Below are 23,830 nucleotides of genomic sequence, written 5' to 3'. Positions count from 1 at the left end.
CGGGAATCTCCTCACCATGCTGACAAGGTGACCCTGCAATTCAGTGCTCCTCAATCGGAGGAATTTCTGCTGCGCTTGTCCCTGCATAACGTGAGAATGTCACTCAGCTGCAATTTCACCCCTGAAGAGGCAAAGGGTGAAATAATCTTTGATGACATCAAATTGTTTTCGGAAAACCAAAGCTATTCTGAGACGGGTGGAACTTTCCTATAGTGAAGTAAACCTTTTCCAGGCACAAAAATGGATCACAAATCCTGTGAGGCAGTAAAACAACCCCTGGATTAACCTTCTCCCTGGGAGCCCCCCTGCATACCCCAGGTTGCTCCGGTTGAGTTCTCCTTTGCTGACCATTGCACAAAAACAGATTTTTGCTTTACTGCCAAAAAAGCACTAGGGTTATTTACCACCTCAGAGCTGGGGCCATTGCCAGTTCCGATGAACCATTTCTCATTAGCAATTAGCATCTATCTCACCACCGATGACTCCTCCAGGACCGATCTGTAAGAATGCCTGATTTTACCTGTCAGGCTGAAATCACCTCTTCCCACACAAAAGAGATGCAGGGGATGTGTGCCAACATTGAGGTGACTAGGTGACCTGTGGCAGCATGGTGCTTTTGTAACCCTCTGGCTGCCTCTGTCCCACAGAGGGGGTCTCTGGGGCAGACCCCCTTGGGAGCAGTGGCTGTGGCTCTGCCGAGCTTTCTTGCTTTAAGAGCCTGCCATGCTTTTTGCACAGTAGACAAAATAATGTGGCTGGTGAAGGTATCTGAGAGCATAAGGGAATGTGGAATTTGGCTCAGTTAAAGGAACATATTACTGGCATTTGCATTTTCCATATTTTCTTAGTAAAACAAATCTCTGGTCTAATAAAAGGATGAGAATTAAGATAGTGTGGCTCCATGCCCTTGGTAAAAAGAGGTTGTTACACACACACACCCTCCCTCGACTCCCTGGTGTGTACAGGGCTGAATGGGCCACCATTTCACGCAGGTTAAGACCTTGACAACTGTATTTTGGTGTCTGAGATCAAATTTAAGCCCGTAATTCAAATGCACATGCAAAAACGTGAACCCACATTCTGTCTGCAAGAGAGCTTGTCCCCACCATCATGTTGATATTGTAGCCTTTATTCTCTGAAGGTATAGAAACTCTGAAAACTGGAAGCACATCCATCTCTGTGAATGCATTATACAGACCAGATTCCTGTTATCTTTAATAAAGGATTATTTTTGTTAGCCAGGCAGTAGAGTTATCGGATAGAAAAATGGAAGTTGTTTTCCTCTGGTGAGTCCCAGAACGCCGCCCTCCCCCCTCCTCCAAGCCCCATCCCCAAGATCGTCCTTTGCTGTGCATACACTTTTCATGGGTGAGGAAGATTTTGTTGAGTTTTTGGGTAATGGATCCTCTATGCTCACTTGCTCTCTGTTTGGATTGTGAAGGAGCCTTTCTAGCAAAGCAGTATTCGGTGGTGGTCTCCAGGAAAAGGCATTTCTTGCATTAAAAACAATAAAAGGCCCAATGTTTTACAGACAGATGTCCATCAACAGCTGGCGCTGGAGTGGGAAGAGAACACCGGATCTTCTCCATCGTCACAGTGCTGGGGCTCTGCATAGCCACTTGTTTATTTAACAAGCTACATTATTAAACTGGACCTTGGGTTGTGAGTAGAAGCTCAACCCCCTGAAAAGCCACACAGACGCTTTGATCGTTTATAAAGACCTACTTGAGAAACTGTGCACTTCACCAGGGCTGCAGGGAAGGAAAAGGGCAAAGTCTGTATTTCACCAGCTTTCACTAAGCTGGGCCATTGACTGAGCTTGTCTTTGACTCGGCTGTCTTTGGGCTCGCTCTCGTTTGCAAACCTACCTGGATCAAAATCATGTAGTCGGGGCAGCGTGCTATGGGGAGCATGGGCACCCAGATGGGCAGAGGCCTCTGCCCCTGTGCCAGACCAAGAGCTCCACTGCAGGCAGGGCTTCGGGCAACCATGGTTCCTTACCTGGCCTCGCAAATCCCACTTGCTTTGAGCCTTTCTTTATCCCAGTGCTCCCTCCCCAGCCAGGCACTGGTTCAAGCTATACCAAAGCCCAGAAAGGCTCTTGAGGCTCCTAGCACATAGGTGAGCCCTCAGCAAGCACTGCCTCCTGCCACCGGGTACCTGGGCTCGGGCAGCCATGTGCCACAAATACATCAGTCCTCTCCGCATGGCAGCTGCCCCCTGACTTTGTCACAGCAGCTGTTTCCCAGGACACAGCAACACTTCCAGCTAGGAAGGGAACGTTTTATCCAGCTGAGACTGGCCAGCAGTTTAAATGGGGAAATGTAATTACCCATACTTAAATTTGGCCTTGAGATGGCATCTGATGTTTCTGTTTGTGAGGAGCAGCCGCCGTGCTTCATGTCAGCCCTCCCTTGCCGGGATTCCTCACCTGCCTGCTGGAGGCAGTGCGAGCACTTGAGATGAAGAGTCCCGTGTCCAAAGATGCCCTGATAATTCAAAGCAGAAGAAGTTAAACCAAGAGTTTCAGAAATACACTGGGAATCTGTCATTGCCCTAAGTTGTACCTATTTTCCCATTATCTGCAGGAGGGGATTTGTGGGGGAAGCACCGTGAGTGTGGCAGTGGGACCTGTCCTGGGGCGTTGCTGCACCCCCCCAAAACTGGCATGAGGGTCCTCAGTGTGGGCCTCAAACTACTCCCACAAAGTCTTGTTCTCTTCAGTCACAGCCACCATTGCTTTCTCTTGAGCATTTGTCCCCTGGATTTCCCTTGATTAAAAAGGTCATTAGGTAAAGCTGCAATCAGCTGAGCAGCTCTTTGCTGTGCCCTCCCTGCCAGACCCCTGCTTGCAGGGGCACAGCACATTGCTCCAGGTGCAAGACAGGGTCTGCCCCCCAAAACTACTGAGCTTTTCCTACTGGATATGGCAGTAAGAGCAGAGCCCTTCTCTGATGCTCTCTATGTGCTGGAGGTCAAATTTGCCTGGATCAGCCCCCCCCCAGACACTGTGAATACCTGCCAGATGCCTGCCCAACTCGCTAAGCCAAAAACCCGCTCTCGGTGACAGCAGCACCGGGCCCAGGCTGCTCCCCTGGGAATTTGACACTTTGGCTTGATAACATCAGTTTGGCCACCTGCTAAAGCCTCATTTACTCCACAGATAGGGCAAGGCAGGCTGATGCCCAGGCTGCTGTGGGTCCTGGAGGCTCTCTGTGGTGATCATCTGCCTTGGACAAAAGATTTTGCGAGGAAGCAGATTTGCAGGAAAGGAGCCCAAAGCTGGCTCGATTGCTGAGCCGAAGGGGAGGTTTGTACAAGCCTTTGGGCACAGAGCAACCATATGGAAAACTGTCCTGCACCAAGATCTCCCTCTGGGTGCAATGACAGCACGCTGTGCTAAACGCTGAGCGTGTTTTCCTGCCTCCACTCGCCTTCCGAGCTGCTTGCCTCTTCTGGCACAGCACAGAGCTTTGCCTCGGACCAGACAAAATTCTCACAGGTTTGTCAGAGCATGAAATAAGGCAGAAATTGCTAAAACCTGGCATTGAAATGGAAGTGCTCTCAGCACAGCAACACCAAGAAAAGCATGGCTTCTGCAGGTTATTTTGCAATGGCTGCATACTTTGATTGTTTCGAAGAGGTTTTACATTTAATTTTTTTCTACCTAGCAAATTTATCCTTTGTCCATGTTTTCAAGAAGTCTAAAATCACTACAGCACAACCCAGCCACTGGGCTGAAAATGTGATATTCCCAAAGCTGTTATGTAGTCGTAGGTATTTTGGACTCTACTCCTGACACAAGTAACAAAAACAAACACTTGGAACAGATATGTAATTTTAACTAGAAGCCAGTCTAAGTTTTAGGATCATAAACACCATAAACATTATACTTGACTAACTTGTGTTTCAGCAAAACCTAAAAGTTTCTGTTGTGTGTTCACTAAGGTTATCATTTTGAGTAGGCCACAATATGCAGCTGCTAAAGACAGCAAATAGAAAATAAGAAATTCAGGCTCCAATGGTGCTTTGAGGCAGAATAGTTCAGCATTGAATACAAAGCTGTGTTTACTTGTTCTGAGCCCAAAGTTAATCCTATTCCATATATCAGCTGCTGTACTGGAAAGGTTGCACTGGACAATTCACTTTATTGGATTAACTTTGTGCATGAAGAGCCACCATTCTTGGGAATTTCCATTATTCAGAACTAGACTTGTGCTGCACTTTCTTATATTCCTGTATTTCTCTTTCTGTAGTTTTATTCTTGATGATCAACCCTCAGGATACATTTGGTCTGTTGAGCAGCAGGCATTCGGCACTGTTCCACCCCTCATAGGTTCTTGCTGCTGGAAGCAGGGACTTGGAGACCTGCTCAGAAGTGCAGAAGGGACTGTTAACAAGATGTGCTGCAACACCAAGCAGGACAGCCTTGCAGGGAAAGGAGCTTCCCAATAGCAAAAGACTGAGAATAGACATAAACTCTCACACCATCAACACACAAGTTACCTCCCATCAACTGGGCTGCTGGAGCAGCTTTTCACTTCTACAGGCACCTGGAGGTAATGCACTTCAGCTGGGCCCTGAAGAAATGCATGCTGCTTGGTTGGTGTTTCCAGCACTGATTTAATAGCATAAATCCCACCGAAAGACAGAGAGGCTCAGGATGGTGTTTTCAAGAGAGTACAAGCATTGTGGCACCCTGCATCACATCTGCAGAAGTGTGTAAGGGTTCTTATTTAATGCATATAGTGCCTTGTTAAACTAATAAACCAGTCAAGAGGTTAGGACCAGTATTGCTCCGATTTAGTCATCTTTACTGGTCTTTGTTCTCTCTCTCTCCATCACTGACCGGTATCTTCGGATGGCAAACCTGTGGGTACTCAGCACACATGCACTGAAGTACTTTCCCACCTTTGAAAATGGGGCTACACCTCCTAAGTTGCCAGGGTCCTGTTGGGAAGTAACCCACCCTGTATAACAGGCAGAGCCCCTGCAGCTGCATGGAAATCGGTGCAGCCTCACTGACTCTTGACAGCTTCAGCAACCTCTGTCAGCTGTCCCACATCATAAGCAATTCAATTATAGTCATTTCTGCTGTAAGGCATTTAATGTCACAGCCACACAGATGGATCTATGTGAGTTTATCACTGTGTGTTCTCTACATACCCTTTTCTCCTGTTTCAAGAGCTTTTGCTGACTTCTAAGGCACTCCACCTCAGAGAGCCCTGTGGTGTCCATCCCTGCTGTGAGGAAGGTTTGTGGCTTTCCCTGGAGGCTGAGCTGTTAATGGGGAAGGCACTTGGGCCTGGCCTCCCGGCAGACTCACATTTCCATCGACAGACACAGGCTGCTGTGGACCCCCCGAAGCTTCAGGCAGATTTTCTGTGCGCTGCTCAGCTCTCACATAGCAGAGTGATGCCACACAGGGGTGCTAAAACTTCTTCTATAAAAGAAGTTTCCCGTTGTTCGGCTACGGGAACCTGCCCCTCTGTCTGGAGGGCAGATCCAGTAAAGTCACTCTGGTGACATTGCCCCTGACCACACAGGGGCTTGCCTTAGCCCCCATTCTACAAAATGATCTGATACCTCTTAGACCACAGAAGTAGAAATCAGATGATTAGTGAGGAGGAGCAGGGTGAAGCAGGCTTAAAAGGGATGAAAGGGAATTTTCTGTTTATAGAGAGATTACTTTTTTTAAGAAATGCACACTGTCTCCAACTTGCTTTTCTCATGAAGCTGCGGTTACTTGATGAGTTAGAGATCTCTTCGGATAAAAGAAAATGTAAGTCAGTCAAACTACTTGCTGAATAAACGCCGGTCTTCTGCTGTTATTTCAGAGGAGGAACTGAAGGCAGACAGAGAATTTTCCTATCTTAGAGCATTAATAATCCAACAGCAAGTGCTGTCTGGTTGTGAATAAGCCAGTATACAATATTACATATATAATGTGCCGAATTAATTTCACAATAGTATGGCTCAGGGATATTTTACTTGGATCCCTTACTGTGTAGGCCAGTATACTTGTTTATCTGAAAGGGTGAATTCATCTCCTTACGGGTGTCACCAGCTTGGGGACTGTGTCACCCACGGTGATGCTCCTGCTTGCTGCCAGGGAAGGACCAACCTGTTTTCCCAGCAGCCAGAAGGGACACAGTGGCCACCCCAGCCCCAGGGTCCCAGCCTCTGGCCTTGCTGGGAGACAGGCTGGCCCCACAGGCCACTCGGCAGCTGACCACTGCCCAAGCAGTAACGCAAGCCCTGGCAATGGCTACAACCGTAGACAAATAGTAATAAATAAGCAGCAAAGCACTGTGACTTGACAAGCCTTGGGCATCCCCAGGGGTTTGTAATGGGATATGGAGGTTTTCACCTCCTGGTCTCTGGTTCACATTTCAAATCCAGCCCCGCTCCGAAGTGACCAAAGGTCATTGCCAGGCTCAGTCGCCCGTGTGAAGACATAAATGGCCTCATTTCTCTAATTCCTCAAGCGAGGCCAGAGGGAGGACTGGATTTGTTTGGTTTTTATGATCCTGGTGGAACAGCCTGACAGCAAGGCTATCTGTGTGCGTCTCCATCTAGTCCCCATCCTGGCTATGTCTGGTGCTGGGACACCTACCTGACAGCTCCTGAGCACTGCGCCTGGCCCCAGCCCGTAAAGCACAGAGAGGCTGGCTTTGCTCTAACTGAATCCTGTGCCTTATTTTACTTTTTTCATCTATAAGAAATGTGCATTTTTCGTGCGTCTTCTGTACAGGGCCTGGGAGATTTGTCGAACTTCCTGCAGGTGTGAAACTCTGCTGTTTAGTCGCAGGCCCTCAGCCTGTCCCCAGAGCTTGGTCCTGGTCACTGTAGTCCAGATGTCACAGGAGGGCAGCAAATGAGTCCTTCTAACCAAACCCTGCAAGAAAGGCAATGGCACCAGTGCAGCCTTCCTCGCCAGCCATACCCTGGCCCCGTGGGCAGTCCTGGGGAGCCTGGGCATGGCTGGGCTGCCACAGACCATGCTGGTTTTGATTTCTTTAGTAACATCTGTCTTTCCCTCAAGCACTGGGCTGCAGCTGGGACCAAGAAAACAGCATTTAGAACCCCGACTCTTCCCCTGTTTTGCTCTACTGACGGGGAGGTGGCCAGGGCTGGGGTGTCCCTGTCTCTGTGCCCTTGCAGGACCACAGTGCTGCTGCTCACGTCTCGCAGCAGACTTTTGCAGTGGCCCCTGCAGCCCATGCATTTCTTATACCATTAAACAGAGTTTAAGGTTAATTTTGCCTTTGTGGCAATCACCAGAGTGGCTTGCGGCGCTGTCAGGGGGACCTGCATAAGTTTGCAGATTACTCTAGATTCCCAGGCATGGAGGCGTTTTATAAATATCTCCTATTATTACGGTGCTCTATTAATAACCGCCTTGGGGAACAATGGGAGCATGCAACAGCTTTGGTCATCCGATGCCAACCAGCCGAGCTTCTGTGGGGCCATGGGACGTTCCCAGAAAAGCATCTATTTGAGGAAGCATAGCATTTACACACAAGCCCAGGGGATGCGCGAGGCCCTGGAGGAGGCCAGCCTGTGATGCCTACTTCTGGCATCATGCTGCCTGGGAGCACAGATGCTACTCCCCGCACCCAACATGGGGACGTGGCAGGGCCTGGCCTCTTTGCAGACTTCCATGAAGGATGTACCAGGGCTGCCACCCCGGGAATCAGGTCCTGCCTTTCCTCTTCCCCTAGCTGTGCCAGATGGGCTGGGCAGGCAGGGAGGGAATGTGGCTTGTGGTAAATTCATTTCTGCCCAGACACTCTTGTGGTTGCAGCTTTTGCAAAATTTGATGAATGCTCCTGGGGACATGTCCTGCACGTTGGCACAGCCACAATGTCTACGTTGACATGAGTGGTTCAGGATGAGACAGTTTTTGGGCAGCCTTGATGCTCAATCAAAAAGCATTTTGGGGGTGAGATGGGAAGATAAAGAGGCTGATGGAGTGACTTAGCATGTGTCCTTCTGCAAGCCACTGTTTCTCACTCAGGCCAGAGACAGGGAACTCACTGGGGAGCCCCTGCCAGCCCTTGCTGCTGCACGTGCCCTCAGCACGCCCAGGCAGGGTGAGACATCCCTCCTCATCATGCTGGGGACATGGCAGCAGGGCTCAGCAAAGGAAGAAGAGGAAAATGAAAAGAGGGAACCCAGCCCTCATTTCCCCACGAGGGGCACGAGGGAGCCCTTCTCCAGCCGGGTGTTGGAGTGCCTGCTTGGGATCCCGCCAGGTTCACCAGGGAAAATGGTACCGGGTATTTTTTACATTGTTCCTGATGGCTGGGCACTTCCTGAGCCTTTCCAGTGTTGTGGGGAAGGGGAGTGAGAGGAAAACAGAACCTTTTTTTATTTTCCTTCCTTTTGCAATTTCTCTGCGATCACAAAAAGCCATATTGCAGCAAATTTTCCTGCCTCCGTTCACACGGGTATTTTGCAAGGGCACAGGAATTCCTCTATGAGGGACGTGGGGTCTTCTGATGCCCCACAGCCAGTGCCATACCTCCCCCTGCTCACCAAGCTGTGGACTTACCAGCTTCCTGCACTCAGGAGCTTGGGGTGCAGCATCGGGCCCCACATCCCACCCACTGCCCTGGCCTCTGGTGGCAGAGGCAGGGAGCAGAAGCGAAGGCTAGCGCAGAGACCACATCCCCAGGACCTTTTGCAGGGGCAGAGGTGGGAATGCAGAGAGGCAGTGGAGAGGCAGCATCACAGGGCCATGACTTGCCAGCCCTGGAGCATCAGGAAAAGCTGCCATCCCTGCAGAGACAGGGAACAGGATAGTGCTGAGAACTATAATAATCCACCAGACACCACTTGCAGCTGCTGTAACTGCACATCTACTGACTCTGCGCTGATTTACCCGGCTAAGGAGAGAGGTCTAAAAATGTGAAGGGAAACAGAAATTGCAAAGTTTTGTGCTCTCTATTCATGACCAGGTCATTAAAGGAGTTGCAGAGCTCAGCAGGTACCCAAGGGGACTTTCTGTGTGATATGAAGATGAAAAATCTTTCAGTTCATCCCTTCTGGTAAAACAGAGGCTTTGCCTAACCTGGATGCTTCCAGGGCCTCAGTGGGAGTGCAGCCCTATCCTCGGTGCAGGCAGGATGCAGCACGGATGCTCTTGCTCATGGGAGGGTGTGTGTGGCCTCATTGTTTCCCTCTCACCTCGTTGCAGTTTGCCAGCGAGGGAAAGCCAGTGACCCCTAGGGTGTTGCAGTAGGGGCTGGGCTGGGAACAGGCCTTCATCTTGCCCTGAGTGTGATCACAGCCCTGAGCCAAGCAAGGGGACCTGGCTCCAAGCATCCACCACTCCCTAATTCCTCCCTGGTTCAGCTTTCACTTGCTTTCCCTTAGTAAGGACATTCTTTTTCTCTTTACCAACTGCAAAGCTGGGGAAACCTAATGCCAGTATTAAGAAAAATACTTTTCAAATTATCCTTTAGTTCCAACAGCTTAATGTCCTTACACATGCTTAGTGTGGAGTTTCAGCCTCATCTGCCTGCAGCAGGACGGCCCGCCCTGGTTGGGAGCAGCAGGACCCCTTTCATGTCAACATGCCGGTCCCCTGGCCAGCTGCAGGGAGGAGAGGCCACCTGGAACATCGAGCCCTGCCATGAGGAGGCTCCTGAGAAGGGCTGAGCGTGAATAGCTGATTAGGTTTTTAAGGTTGTATCCACCCATGCTGGAAAAGATGCAATGGGTGGAGCGGTCCTTCTTTCACCTTGAGTGGTGCTAAAGCTTTCTGAAGCCTCAGTGCTCTCATCTTGGCTCTGAGAGCAGGACTTGGTGCCCATGATTTCAGCATGGGTATGGCCGTGCTTTGTGCTCCGTGTGTGTACAGCACCAGGTGCAGGAAAGGACCAACCCGTGGTACAAGCCTGGGGATTTCTTGCTTGCCTGGCTGGAGGCTCTGCCATCATCCTCTCAAGCTGGGAATGTGAGTTCTATGCCACAGGAGCCTGTGGACAGCAGAGTGGTTGAGGCAATGACATTCAGGGGGTCTATGCAGGCACGGATGGTCCTTTCAGAGAGCTACAGGACAGGCAGAAGCAAGGCTGCAAGGTGGTCTGCTGCTGAGCCCTTCCTACCTCCCCGTGCCACTGGAGCCCGGATGAAAGCAGCCATAAACCAGTGGGGATGGCTGGCAGTTCGTCAGGTGCTTTTCCAGTTGCACTGGTTAGAATCTGCACCCCAAACCTGCCCTGCCCTGCCTGTGCAGCCCCTCTGCATCACATGGTCATCCCGGCTGCCTTACCTGGGCTTTTCTGGGTGAGGGAATGTGTCACCCCAAAGCAGGGCTGCCCTCTGCCTCCTCTCCGCTCCCCCTCCTGCCCGCTCCTGCTCCACAAATAAACAGGGAGGTGCTGACAGCTGCCAGGTTTGGTCAGAAGACTTTTGACAGAAAATTGAAGCCCCCACTCTGAGGAGGGCGAGCTGGGAGGGCTGTGTGCTTGCAGGGCAGCCAAGGGTGCGTCCAGGCTGAGAAGGCTGCATTTTGAAAGCAAATCCAAATACCAGCCTGCTGCTCACCTGAGCAGGGAGAGCTGTGAAAGCCCAGCCCAAAATTTAATTTCCTTTTCTCTCCTTTTTTTTTCCCTCTGAAGTAACTCATACATAACATCTGGCATTCATCTTTTCTTTCCTTCACATGCACGGCAGAAACCCTGGTGTGAGTCATGTCCATTTAAATATGGAAGCACATCATAAAACCTAATGGAGAGTCCAAAAGGTGAGCTTTTATGTGGTTAAAACTCATAGAGAGGTCAAGATTGTTTGGTTTAAACATGGGGGGTCATTCTGCTCATGAAGGTGGTCCTCTAAACCTTTAGAAAGGCTTATTTGCTCAGTGCGAGAGCTCAGCTCAGCGCCCCAGAGTTTTACTGTCTGGCTCTCGGCACTGTGACTGCTGCAGGGAAAGGCTGCATCACCGCAGCACTCCCCGTCACCGGTGGAGGGGAAACACAGGGCATGGGTTGCATCCCGCAGCCCTGGGGAGCCCACAGCCTCGTGTAGGGGTCCCCAGCCACCAGCAGAAGTGGGAATTGGGGCTGTGAGGACAAAGGGGTTTTGATGGACGGGCACTGCCTGTCCTGCAAGACCAGGGAGCTTTGCGTTTGCCCATCGCCTGTAAAACCTGACATGTTTTATAGGACAGGGAAGAGGAGGAGTGTTAACAATTCATTTCTCCCTGTTAAACTCCGCTTTTGTTTTATTGACTCTGAAATAATTTTTGGTGACCATTTATTACTACTTTATTGGCTAGTTTATTATGACTAAGCAGATGATAAAGCAAACCTTCTGGTTGGGGCTGGCATAAAGATGCTGTTTGATCTCTGAATTCTTTTGCCTGATGTATGTTAGTTTGAGCCAAAACCAGGCATCTGCAGCCCGTCTGGGGTCAGACAGTCCCTGTCCGTCCCTGGGACAGAGTCTCATCCCAGTGGCTATCCCAGCTGTGGGCAAGAGTGAGTCTCAAGCTGGGGAAGCAAGGGCTGGATCTGCTCCTTTGCTGCTGGAGTAGACCAGCTCAAAGTTTCAGGCTCTACCTTGCTGATCCCTGGACAGGGATGATTTTTGACTGTAAGCAGACAAGTCTGTTGGGGTTATTAATCCTGGATTATATCAATGGGGATGGTCGGTGTAGCCAAGACCACATCCAGCTCTCTCTTCAGCACAGTCTTGGCTGTGGCAGGCACCAGAGTCAATCCATCACATGTCCTCAGACACCTGCTCTGACCAAAGGCTGCAGATTTAGGATGCAATTAAAATAATGACAGCCAGGGGCAAACCCCCTGACAACCTAGAGGCATTAAGCACTTAGGATCTGCTCTGTGGTCCCCCCTCCCTCCAGCTTTGTTTCCATTACCATAACAACATCTCTATTTACTGCTGGTGTCCCTGGTTGTCTAATGCTAGAATGTCTTGACTCTTGTAAGCCCCTTCCTCAGCTGTCTTTTGAATTTTCCACTATTTAATCCCCAGTTGTCAAGTTGGCCCTGGATTGGATGATGGTAGCCTGCAATCTCCTCTGAGAGTGAAGGAGGAGGTGACGGTCTCTGCTCAAGACCCTCCCTCTGCCCCTGGGCTCTGCCCCATTATTGTATGGCCATGGGGGTCAGTGCAGTCAGGTTCTGGTGTGAGATCAGCCTTTGAAGAGAATGAAGGAGCAACGGCTGGTCCCCGTGGTGGTAGGGAACCTCCCAGTTAACCTATCAGCATATCCTGCTCTTGACCCCAAAGTCTGGGATCTGATCAGCAGAAGCTGGACACCTTCCCTTGCCCCAGGGATCCTGGGGATGCTCTTCACACCTCCTGCTCCCTTCCTACAAACCCAAGGGACAAACAATACCCTCACCTCACTCCAGCCTGCTCTGTATTTGCTGCGCTCGTGTTTATCCATCACCTGCCAGGCTGCTCTCGAGGAGAGAAAAGCAAAGCTGGGTTTCTGCACTTTGGCTAATCTGTGGTTTCTCCTCTGCTGAAGACATTTAAGTGCTTGGAAGAAGGTGCAATTTCATTTAACGTCCCTCTGTCCTGTCTCTCTCTGTTTCCTGCCAAGAAACTGTCAGTTCCAGCCAAGCTTCCCGTTTGCTTGTTCTTTGCCATACCATGAAGTCTGGGCTCAGTTTGTAACTCCTATAACTGCAGGAAAACAAATCCATCCTGCCCTTGCAGCCCAGGGCTGTGCCTGAACTTCCCTGGGCCCTGAGTTTGCTCCTCCACTATTCCTTCTCTTCCAGCCTTGCCCTGCTTGCTGCCAAAAGACAGAGAAAATGGGATCTCATGCTAATAAGCAATCCAGGTCAAGGTCTTGTTTGAACACAGTCAATAATGGCCCCTGTCCAGTGTGACTTGCAGCCTTTTGCCTTGCCAAACCTGAGGGAGTGGGGAAGAGTCTGTTAAATCAGGCTGCTTTTAGACCCAGGCTTGTGCAGAAGGGAGACAGGCAGCAGGATGCTGACACCAAACCCCTGATGCTCTAGCTTCTCAGCAGGGTACGATGACAGGATTTATCTTGTTCCTGCAGCCCCATTCCCCTGTCACTGCCTCCCCTGCTCTTTTTTCTTTCTCAGGTACAAAGTCTGCTAGCCCTTCCAAGGGGTTTCCATGCAGGTCTGGCAGAGACGCTGCCATATGTTTTTCATTTTGATAACTCCCCTATGGTGTCTGTTATCACCCAAGTCTCTATTAAGATTTATTCCTGTTATTGTAGCAGTCATTTTCCCCAGTACATGTGCATTGTATTTGGAGAGAGTCATAACCACTCTCCACATCCAACAGATGCTGTAGTCAGAGCGACTCCTGCTTCCATTTACCAGACCTTTCTACTAATATGGGATTTCACCAATAACCACAAGTGCTGTTCGCTCCCCGATATTTCCGCAATGTCATTTCTTGACTGTGTTAGTGGCAAAACACCAATCAGAGCTCCAGTCCCTCGCAAAGTGAAGGTTTTGCTTGGCTTTCCTTTTCAGCCACTTTCCCATTCAAAGCAGTGAGAGATTCCTGCCCCCAATGACTAAAGGGCTGAGCAAGCATGTGGGCACACAGACCTGGGGTGGGCAATGGCCAAGAGGGGCAAAAGGCTGGTCCCCCTCGCTTGTAGGTGTGGATATGAGTGGGCTGGAGAAAGGGATGGGATCTGCTGGACCTGGTATATGGATTTAAGAAGAGGTTAAGGTGCCTTGCATGGGGCTGGATGCAGCCAGGAGAGGCCAGGCTTTGCTGGCATCAGTTTGGTGGTGACCCATCACAGCTCTGTCTCTTGACAGGAGGGTATAGAAGACATGTCCCTTCTCCCTGGGGGCTGGCAGCGACCCTGGCCCAACAGCTGCTTTGGTCTGGTCCCTAACGCAGGCAGCAGTGCAACTTGGGCTCCCTAAGCGAGGCAGCCTTCTGACAGCATCCACAGACCCTTCCAATTTGCCCCTTTTTCATCCCGTAGCAGTTTGGTTAGCTTGTACGGAAGAAAGGAGTTCCAAATGCTTTCCGGGCCTAATAATATCCATCAAAGCGTTTCCAGGGCTGAGGCGAGGATATACACTGCAGCACACAGAGCAGGAAATGGGCTCGGGTTTTCCAAAGCTGCCTCTTCCAGCCAGAGCAAACCACAAGATCACGGGAGGACAAGAGCGCTGCACTCATGGCTTTGTTTGCCCCAGAAGGACTTGATTTGATGAGAAAGGAAACTGGCTTTCTTTAATCTGTCCTTGTGCTAATTCCGCAGAGGAAGGCATGAGCATTGGCAGTTCCCGAAACAGAACCACCCCTCTGTGCCAGTTGGTGTGTGCTATTTGCGGGGATGGGAAGCGCCTGTGGACCGCAGTGAGCTGTGCGTGGCGGAGGTGGAGAGACCTCATCTCCAGGGCCAGTGGCAGCTGGGGGCCCCACAGAGCCCGTGGCCATCACAGCTTGGGCCCTGGGGGTGTTACGGGTTCCCTTACACATGTGCCTTCCTCAGATGATAGGGGTCCCACTATTGGCTTCATCAGGGCCAGGTTTTCTCCAGCAAAAGCCATGAGGAAGCGAACAGCTGTGCTGCTTCTCATCTCTGGGGAGTCTGGCTGTGCACCTTCACATGTCTGTTCCAACCCTGTCTCTGAGCCCAGTAGGGCAAGAAGGAGGGTGTTCCTCATGCATCAGCCACGTGTGTGAGAACAGGTTAGATTCAAATACTCTTTTTCATTAGAAATACTCTTTGAGAGAATCACAAGAAATGTAAAAAATCCATGGGAATGTGGACTCCTGACCAGTTCCAGGCTGGCATATGAACTAAAAAGGGGGAAATGGGATTAATGAGTAGGAGGAACAAGAGCAAACTAAGATGTCATCAGAAAAAAGCTAGAAATGGTGCAGTGTTATTTTATACAACAAATCCTAAAAATACAATAAAGAGATTCTACAAAAATCTAAGCCAAGATTATCCTGGATCCTTTTCAAAGCCAAACAGCTTTCCCAAGTTGACTAAACATCATCACTGTTGCTTGCACAGGACATTGAGATACAACTAGCAAAGGGATTTAAATGTGCTGAGCGACCCTGGGCACCCCGTGTTGAGCTTGTCTGAGGCATCACAGAGGCAGGACTGGGAGCACTGAGCCTTGCCCCACTCTGCTCTGCTTCATTATGCTTATTTAGTTTAGTAACACACCATTGCCTTTAACAGGGCTTGTGCAAAATTTGTAAAGCCTTTTGTAAGGGCTTCCTGGTGTTTGGTGAAGTCCCTGCCACTCCTTTTCCATGAGATGCCTGTTAAGGGGTACCAGATCTCCAGCCAGGACTCCGCAGGCAGAAGCACACAGGGTGCAGAGCATGTCGCACCTGCGGGCAGGGCTGGCTACCCATCCAGCCGCTCTCTGTGCCTGGCAGGCCCTGACCATAGTGGCTGGCCACCAGCAACCTTGATCTCCAGCAGAGACAATCTGCCTGACCTCAGCACCTTCAGCAAGGTGTCTGCCTTTGTTGATGGGGTGGTTAAAGCAGGAGCCAGAGCAATGTCCTGAAATCCTCAGATTCCTTGTGCCTGGGGAGAGGGATGTGCTGTCAGTAGTATGGGTGCAGGTCTGCAATCAGGCAGAAGGGACCACCACTCCTGCCTCACCTGCCCCATGACAATGCTCCCAAAAGGGGCAAGGTGTCCCCCAGAGCACAAGGAAATAGCAAATGGAGCTGAGAACAACCCACAGGTTACAAAATCCCCTGAGAACAGGCACATCCACAAGGGGGTAAAGTGAGAAGGAGAAGAAGGGAGAAGAGAAAGTAGTGGAGCAGGCTGGTGGAAGCAACGCTGCTTTTTTGTGAACAAACACGGGCTCCAGGAAGAGTCCTGGATTCATCTTCAGGTCTGGTTTCTGCTCTTAGAGGCTGCACTCTCCCGTATGACTTTAACATGCACAAGCTGCCCTGGGTGACAGTGCAGAGCCCAGTGCCTCTCAGCTGGATGCGTTCCAGAGGGTACAGCTCCAGCATTGACGCAAGAAGAAAAATCTCTGGGATGGAGTTAGTCAGTTTTTATGCTGGATTGGATTTGAAGAAGCAGCTGACGTCGGCTGAAGCTTCCGTTCCTTATGGTGTTTGGGTTAAGTTTGCAACATGTCTGATGAAATACCCGGCAACGCAGGGAGGCGATTTATCCCAATGGGAGCCCTGTAGGTTGTACAGCCTCCCCTTAGCATGCTAAGCCCTGCAGTTTATTGTTTGTGTTAATTTGTTTGTGCTAACATACTGTGTTGTGTTAGTGGTTAATATATAACATCATCTGCTACACCAAAACCCCATGAAAACATATGAGCTCCAGAACAAGTGATGTTGATCTGTTCTTTGCTGTGACAGGGGACAATGTGGAATGACAAGGAATGTCAGGGGTATTTTACTGGCCTAACAGAAAAAGGAATAACTCCTCACAAGTTAAAAATCCTTACAGGACGGTCTACAGCAACAGCAGGCAGGGAGCTTTGGGGAACACCTCGTGTCCTGACAGTGACTGAGCTCTGTAATGTCCCTCCATGGAGGACTGTGCCCATCTAACTGCAGCCCCGTGCGGGGTGGCACCACCCAGGCCCCACCGAGTGGCAGCCAACTCCCGCACAGCCAAGCTGCATGGCCGCAGCGGCTCCGTGGGCGCACGGCGCCTGTGTGGGTCAGGCCTCAGTGACTGCATCCACAGGAGAACCGGGTTGCCTTTAGCCAAAATAAATGTCTGCACAGGATGCTGCTGTGGGACTGAGTGAATATAAACCCTCGGTGCAACGACCACAACCGAGTCATGGAGAAATGCCTGCCCTTCCCTCTAGCGACTTGGTTGCAAGTGGATGGCTTGGAAACGACTCTTGCTCCACAGAAAGGATCTAGCAAGCAGCAGTGAGGCAGCTGCTTTCCCTTCAGATGCAGCGCAGTGGCAGTGTCCTCCTGCACTCTGCAGGGCTCCTCACCGCTCTTCCCCAAACTTGTGCTGCAATTAGGAAACACTTCAACTGACCCATTTTTGGAACCTCAGTGCTGGGGAAGGAAGGGTCCTACTTTCAAACTTAAAGTGCCTCGTTCCACTGTAGCTGCAGCCCTGTTTCCATGCGTGCTCAGGGAGCGCAGGCAGCTGGGTTCCCCCTCCTTGCTGGAGCCGGGGTGCAAGTGAGGAAAGGGTCAGGCCAGAGGGGACGGGCACAAATTTGCTCACATATATGAAGTGGCAGACGTGTGCGTCAGCCCCAGACAGCAGAGAAGCACCCCAGTACAGACCGTTTTGGCAGCATTAATGAACTATAATGAGGACAGGAGTGACAGAGTGACTGGTTTTAGAGACAGCTTCTGGTGCAGGCAAAACTAGCTGAGCTGGGGTGGGCTCCTGGGGGGAGCCCCAGGCAATGACCCTAACCACTAGGTTCCCTTACCCAGGCCATGTTGGAGCTCCCAAGGGAGCTCTTCACACCGGGGCTGGGCAAGGTCCCAAAGACTTCACAGCCCCAAACTGTGGGCCACACAGGGCAGCTGCACTGCAGGAGAGCATGGATATCACAGTGGAGAAGCACGAGCAGTTGTCAGGGGAAGGGAAAAAAAAAAAGGGGGGGGGGCGGGAAGGAAAGTCAAAAAGAGGGGGAAAGGGAGAAATCCCACCGGCTGTGTGCTGGGGGAGAGAGGCTGACAGTTTTATTTCTGAGAATTTCTCTGTGCATGATCTCTACATTGGGATCTGCGGGGAAGTAACCCCATAAAACCAGTCCAAAATCCCCATGGCAAATAACATGGAGGCAAGGCTGGCAAGTGCGAGCCGGGGTGGGGGGGGGCGCGGGAGCCCATCCCTATGCCCCTGGGCCCAGCAGAGCCCCACCTACAGCCACGGGCTGCCCACCGTGCCTGTCTGCAGGGTCAGGCAGCCCACAGAGCCCCACCAGACCCAGCTTTCCCAGGCACATCGCTGTCCCTGTTAGCCAGAAAATGTTTGTTGTTCATGAGTGCTGGTTATAATGATAATTATTTACTATTGGATTCTTTCTTCTGCAAGGTGTTTATCTCTGTTCTTTTTCTTTCATTTGTTCCTTTTTTCTTTCTCCCTCTTCTGTTCTTTTTCATTTTCTCCCTCTCTTTCACTCCTCTTTATTTCTTTCTTTCCCTCTGTCTTCCTTTCCTTTCCTTTCCTTTCCTTTCCTTTCCTTTCCTTTCCTTTCCTTTCCTTTCCTTTCCTTTCCTTTCCTTTCCTTTCCTTTCCTTTCCTTTCCTTTCCTTTCCTTTCCTTTCCTTTCCTTCCCTTCCCTTCCCTTCCTTTCCTTTTCCTTTTCCTTTTCCTTTTCCTCTTCCTTCCTTTCTTTTCTTTTCCTTCATTTTTTTTCTTCTCTCCCCTCCTCTTATTTTCTCTCCTCTTCTCTTCTCGTCCCTTTCCTTCTCATCCCTTCCCTTCCCCTCTTCCCGAGCCCCAAATGCGCCCACCGGCGGAGCACAGCGCGGCTGCCGTGCGGAGCCGCGGACCCCGACGGCGGCGGCCCGGGAAGGAGCCGCTCCCGACGCGGCCTCAGGTGCCCGGTCCCGGCCGCCCCGCGCGTCCCTGAGGCCGTGGCCGCAGGGGGACGAGCCGCTCTCCGCGGGGCCGCGCACCTGCCGCCGGACGGAACGGGACGGGATGGGACGGGACGGGACGGTTCCAGCCCCCGCTCAGCGCCGGCCGGGCCGGGGCAGTGCCACCCGCCGCCGGCGCTCGGACGTCCCGGCGACCGGAGGGGAGCGGCTGGGGACGGGTGCGGGGGCTCTGGGGGTCGCGCAACGAGAGCGAGCGGGGTCGGGGCGCCCCGGAGAAGCCGGCGAGCTGCAGTGGGGGATGAGCCCCGAGGGGCGCCGGCTGGCACCGGGCCGTGGTGCAGGCACCCGCAGCCCAGCCCAGCCCGCCCCAGCTGCGGGAGAGCGGGTGGGCACAGCTGCCCCGGCGGAGCGCGGCCGCCCCCCGCGCTGCCTCCCCGCCTTGCTTTTGGTTCCTCGGTCCTGACCGGTCCCGCCGCCCTTCCCATGTCTTTGCTGTCTTTCTTTTTGCTTACTCTTTCTGTCTTTTCTTTCTTTCTTTTTGGTTTTTCTTTTTTTCTTTCTTCCTTCCTTTCTTTCTTTCTTTCCTTTATTTATTTATTTTTCTTTCTTTCTTTTTTCTTTTTTTCTTTCTTTCTTTCTTTCTTTCTTTCTTTCTTTCCTTTATTTATTTATTTTTCTTTCTTTCTTTTTTCTTTCTTTCTTTTTCTTTCATTCTTTCTTTCTTTTTCTTTCTTTCTTTCTTTCTTTCTTTTTCTTTCTTTCTATTTCTTTCTTTCTTTCTTTCTTTGTCTGTCCATTCTTTTCTTTCTTTTTCTTTCTTTTTTTTCTAACCTTTCTTCTCTTTTCCGTCTTTCTTCCTTTCTTTCCTTTTCGGTCTTTCTGTCTGTTTCTTTGGTTTTTCTTTCTTTCGTTCTTTATTTCTGTATGCCTTGCCCTACTTTCTGTCTTTCTGTCTGTCTTTCTCGGTGAAACTTGGTTAACACATTGGATTTTTGGATTTGTTAGATGGATTCGTTGATTTCGGTTCCTATCGTTCAAACGTCAGTTGCACAATAATACTAATAGTCGCCGTAGTCGGAGTAATAACGAGGGTGAGTGTAATTATAATAACAGTACTTATCGATAACGGTCTCAAATTAAACGCCAGAAAATCCCCGTTTTTCCCGGGACCCGCGGGAACTGCAGGCTTTTTTCACCTGCCGAGATCTCCCGCTCTCCTTTTTCTCTCCCGCCTTACAACGAATCCGTAAATGTCCGCGGCTCCCGTTAGCTGAACCTCTACAAATTATTATTGTTCGGCCGGCAGCATCGCTACCGGCAGCGTTAGCCTTTCCCGCCCCGTTCCCTTCCATCGCTACCGGCAGCGTTAGCCTCTCCCGCCCCGTTCCCTTCCATCGCTGTCAGCGCCCGGGCGGTGCTGCCGCGGCGGGCGGGGAAGCGCGGGGGCCGCGGGGCTCCCCCCGCCCGGCCCGGCCGTGGGGACCAGCCCCGGGCTCCCCGCCGCAGCGCTGTTCACCTGGGAAGTGTGCGGAGAAATAAGCATGTGCGGACGTGTGCGCGGAGTGCGGTGACAGACCCCCCGGCCCTGCGTGGCCCCAGCCCCGGGTGGCTGCCGCTGTGCCCCCGCTAATTATTTGCTGCCCACCGGCTTACCGGGGAGCCGGGGCTGCCGTGCCAAGCCCGGGCCGGGCCGTGCGGGGCCGCCCCCAGCTCCCCTGCAGAGTCTATGCCCCCCCCACCCACCCGCAGCCCGGGCTCGCTGGGGGCCCGTCGGGTCGCAGGGCTTGGGGGGCGGGAGGGACGGCGGGGCCGGGCAGGGGCCGGGAGAGCGGGCAGAAAGGAGGGATCGCGGGAGGGACGAGAGGAGAGATGCGGGCAGAGGGGTGAGTGCAAAGGGCAGACGGAGGGAAGGCGGCGGGCGGTGGGGCTGTGACCCAGCCGGGCCCCGGGGGCGCGGGGAGAGCCCGTCGGGGCCGCGGTACACCTGCAGCACAGCCTAGGCTCAGGGGCGCGGGGGGGCCCGAGCACCTCGGCTCGGTGTGAGCACGGCCCCGGCACTGGAGCGGCCCGGGGGCACCTGGCCCGGCCTGTGGGGAGCGGTGCCGGCGGGGAGATCCCTGCGGGGGAGCCCGTTCTGTCCCCCCCGCCTCGCCTGAAAGGTCTGGGGGATCGCGGGGCCCAAACGGGGGACGGGGCGGCAGCGGATACCTGCTGCGGGCAGAAGCCTCGCCGGGGCCGGGAAAGATGGTGGAGCGGCGGAGAGGCCGGGCTGGGGCTCCGGGGGCCGCGCCGGGGCTGGGGGCTGCCGTCGGGGGGGACGCGAGAGTCATTGCAACGCGTTGCTTTCCTCGGTGCCGCCACGGGCTTTTGCACGGCCGGGGCCCGAGAGTTTCGGGGCGAAGCAGCAGTATGCCCTTGGGCAGGTCCTGCCCTTATTCCGCGGCGAGCTCTCAGCCTTTCCGCAGAGCAGAGCGGTTCCCGGCGGAGAAGCGGCGGGACAACCCCGACCTCCCCTCCCACCAGCTCAAGCGAGGTGTGAGCTGGGGGAGGCAGAGAACCCCCCTCGCCCTCTCCCTGGTATCCCTCCGACAGCGGCCGGGCTCGATCCATTCCCTGCCCCGCACCTCCCCCGGCCCAGGGACGACGGCAGAGCCGGGGGCAGAGCAGCACCGCTAACGGCGGGGTTAGTAACCCCTCGTCGAGGCTGGATGCGCTTTGCAGCGCACCGGCGATGCGGAGCGCCTGGGGAGCGGGACAAGCGCCCGCGGTGCTGGACGAGACGCCTGTCAAACGCGGCCTCCGGGTTTAGGCCCTCTTTGGGGGTGCAGGAGAGGGGAGGACCCCGTTTGCGGCACAGCGCCGTGCCGCCCGCTCCCTCGGGTTTGCTGTGCCGCTGCGGGCTTCCCGCGTCGCGGGGGAGCCGGGCGGTTTCGCCCTCCTGTCGTCTCAGCTCCGCCCGGCCACCGCTCACGCGTGGGGGAGCCCTGCGAGGCCGGACGCGGGCCGCGGGAGCGGGGCCCCGGGGGCTTCTCTCAGGGATTTGGGGGGTGCAGCCCCTGGCTCAGCGGGGCACCTGCTCCGCTGCCGCGCGGGAGCCGACTGGCAATGGTTCCCGGCGGGTCCCGTACCCCCGGCAGAGACCGCTCCCCCCCCGACCCCGCTGGGCGGGCGCGCAGGCCGAGGGGCCCGTCCGCGCCCGGGCTTTCCCCGACGTGGCGCCGCTTCCAGCTGGGGCTATACCTAAGGAACAGGGAAGGAGAAAGGGATAAACCTGGGAAACGGTGCGGGCAAGCAAGGCACAGACAGCAACCCCGAGCTCCCCGACTCTGCTAAGGCTTTGGTTTCGGGGGTTTGCTTAATTTCCAGGGGTGGGGGGTATTTTCTTCCCTCTCAGCGCAGAGGCTGCCCAGAGCCGGGCACACCTCGGGGAAGGGGCTGGCGCCCCACGTCCCGCTTGCATCAGCTGTTGAGCTCCCGGAGGCGGCTTTGCAGCTTGCAGCCGCGGCTCCTCGCTTTCCTCCGATCTTGCCCCGAGGTGCCCTAACGAAATCCCTTCCCCTCCTCTTTGCAGTGCCGCCAGGTAAGCAGCGCGGGTCAGCACCGAGACACTCTTCCCCGTGGCGTGTCCCTGAGCTGGGGGCAGAAACTGCCCCGGCCGGGAACCAAGCTGGCAGCAGCAGCAAAGAAACAAAACACCGATCGTGTCACGCTCTGCCCTTATGCCGTTAGCTGCAGGAACATATGCTCAAATATGTAAGAGTAGTCTAGATTTTTCTCTGCAAATATTTTTACCACATCCAAAGATAATATTTCAACAGAAGAATCAAGCCCCGCAGGCTACAGACAGGGCAGCTATATATAACCCGCTTGCTCACTCCGGCTCTCCGCGCATCGCTCGGGTTATGCAACCCCCATCGCGGCGGTAGCCACCGGCGCGCCCTACGGGCTCCTCCCGCCCCGTCGGGGCATTCCCCCCGGGACCTTGGTGCAGCCACTCTCCCGGAGGGACCAGCACCGGGGCTGGGACCGGGACCAGGACTGGGGCCGGGGCCGGAGCCGGGCTGGGCCCGCGGGGCGGGCGCGTCGCCTCGCCCCGCGCCGATGCGGAGGAAGGGCCCGGGGAACGCCGCAGCGCTCCGAGGGGCCGGTGCCGGGCGGTGAGTAGCCCATCGCCCTCGCTGGGGCAGGGAGGGGAACCGGGACGGCCGTCCCCGGCGGCCGGGGGAGCGCGGCCCCCGGCCCAAGCGGCCCGTGCAGGTGCTGCCGACGGAGCGGGCTCTCACGCCGGGCCGGTCAAGGGCTCGCCTGCCGCCCCGCCGGTTACTTTCCGTTTTTTTCCGCTTTTTTTGGAGAAGGAAACGCTCGAATGCCGGCGGGTGCTTTGGGGGCTTGGTGGCCCGCGGCTGGGGATTCCCACCCCGGTCCCCTGCGGCGCCCGGCGGTACCTGCGCCTGCAGCGCACCCCGACGTGCCCGGCCCTCTCCTGCCGCGGCGGCCCGGGCTGCCAGTCCCCGCAGTCGCTGAGCCCCCGCGGCCGGAGCGGGCAGCTCGCAGCCCCGCCGTGGCTGCGGGCTGGAGGAAGGGAGCAATCACCCCCTCTCGGTGCCGGACATCCGCAGCGTGACGCCGGGCTCGGCTCGGCTGAGCTCGGCTCTTCCCTTCCCGTCGGCCGGCTCCCGCCGCCGTGATTGACACCGCCGGCCCCTCCGCCCGCCCCGCAGCACATCCCATCCCTCCCCGTCGGCCGCTCGCTGTGCCCGGGAGGCGGGGAAGGGCCTCCCCGGCCCTTTGACACCGTCTCGGCAGGAGTTTCACTTCGCTTTCGCCGCCGCCGCCGCCGCTTCTGCAGGCAAACACCCCCGGCTTCCATGTGACGCCTCCCAGCCACTGAATGGGGGAAAGCGCCTATAAGGGAGCCACTTTCCCTGCGTGCAGGAGAAAAGGAAGGGACGGGGGGGCAGAAGCAGGAGGTGGTGTTGGGGGGAAGGGAAGAGAGAGAAAATAAATTAATAAATCGCAGGGAACGAAGTTGGGGGTTGAGAAACTGAAAACCCAGGGAAGAAATTCGTGGGGTTATTTATTTATCCCCCCACCCCTACCCCCGGTCCCCTGTGGCTGACAGGGCTCGATCCGGCCGTTGCGGCGCTCGGCGCTGGCTGCAAAGGGGCGCGGGGAAGTTTCTTGCTCCCCAACGCCCTTCCCGAGGAGGGGGGGCACAGAGTTTGGGTTGTTTATTGTTGCAGGTTTTTTTTTTTTTTTAAGCTTCCCACACCCCCCTGTCTGGAAGGAGGGGGGG

The 23,830-nt window shown here is 54.0% G+C and overlaps 1 protein-coding gene across 2 annotated transcripts in view; it reads left to right on the top strand.

Annotated features, from left to right (window-relative positions):
* TBX1 (T-box transcription factor 1) overlaps window positions 1-23,830 on the top strand; it is a 135,606-nt gene that overhangs the window by 99,428 nt on the left and 12,348 nt on the right. Inside the window, exon 1 of one of the 2 annotated variants that reach the window (XM_055703966.1) lies at window positions 21,704-22,691. The exons of the other annotated variant lie outside the window; for it this stretch is intronic. The gene's annotated coding sequence lies outside the window, so the exon portion shown is untranslated. Of the gene's footprint in view, window positions 1-21,703; window positions 22,692-23,830 lie in introns of those variants that run through there. 2 annotated transcript variants of the gene reach the window in all.

The sequence above is a fragment of the Falco cherrug genome, chromosome 1, assembly GCF_023634085.1.
Source record: "Falco cherrug isolate bFalChe1 chromosome 1, bFalChe1.pri, whole genome shotgun sequence".
Classification (NCBI taxonomy): domain Eukaryota; kingdom Metazoa; phylum Chordata; class Aves; order Falconiformes; family Falconidae; genus Falco; species Falco cherrug.
This window is presented reverse-complemented; position numbering and strand designations above follow the sequence as displayed.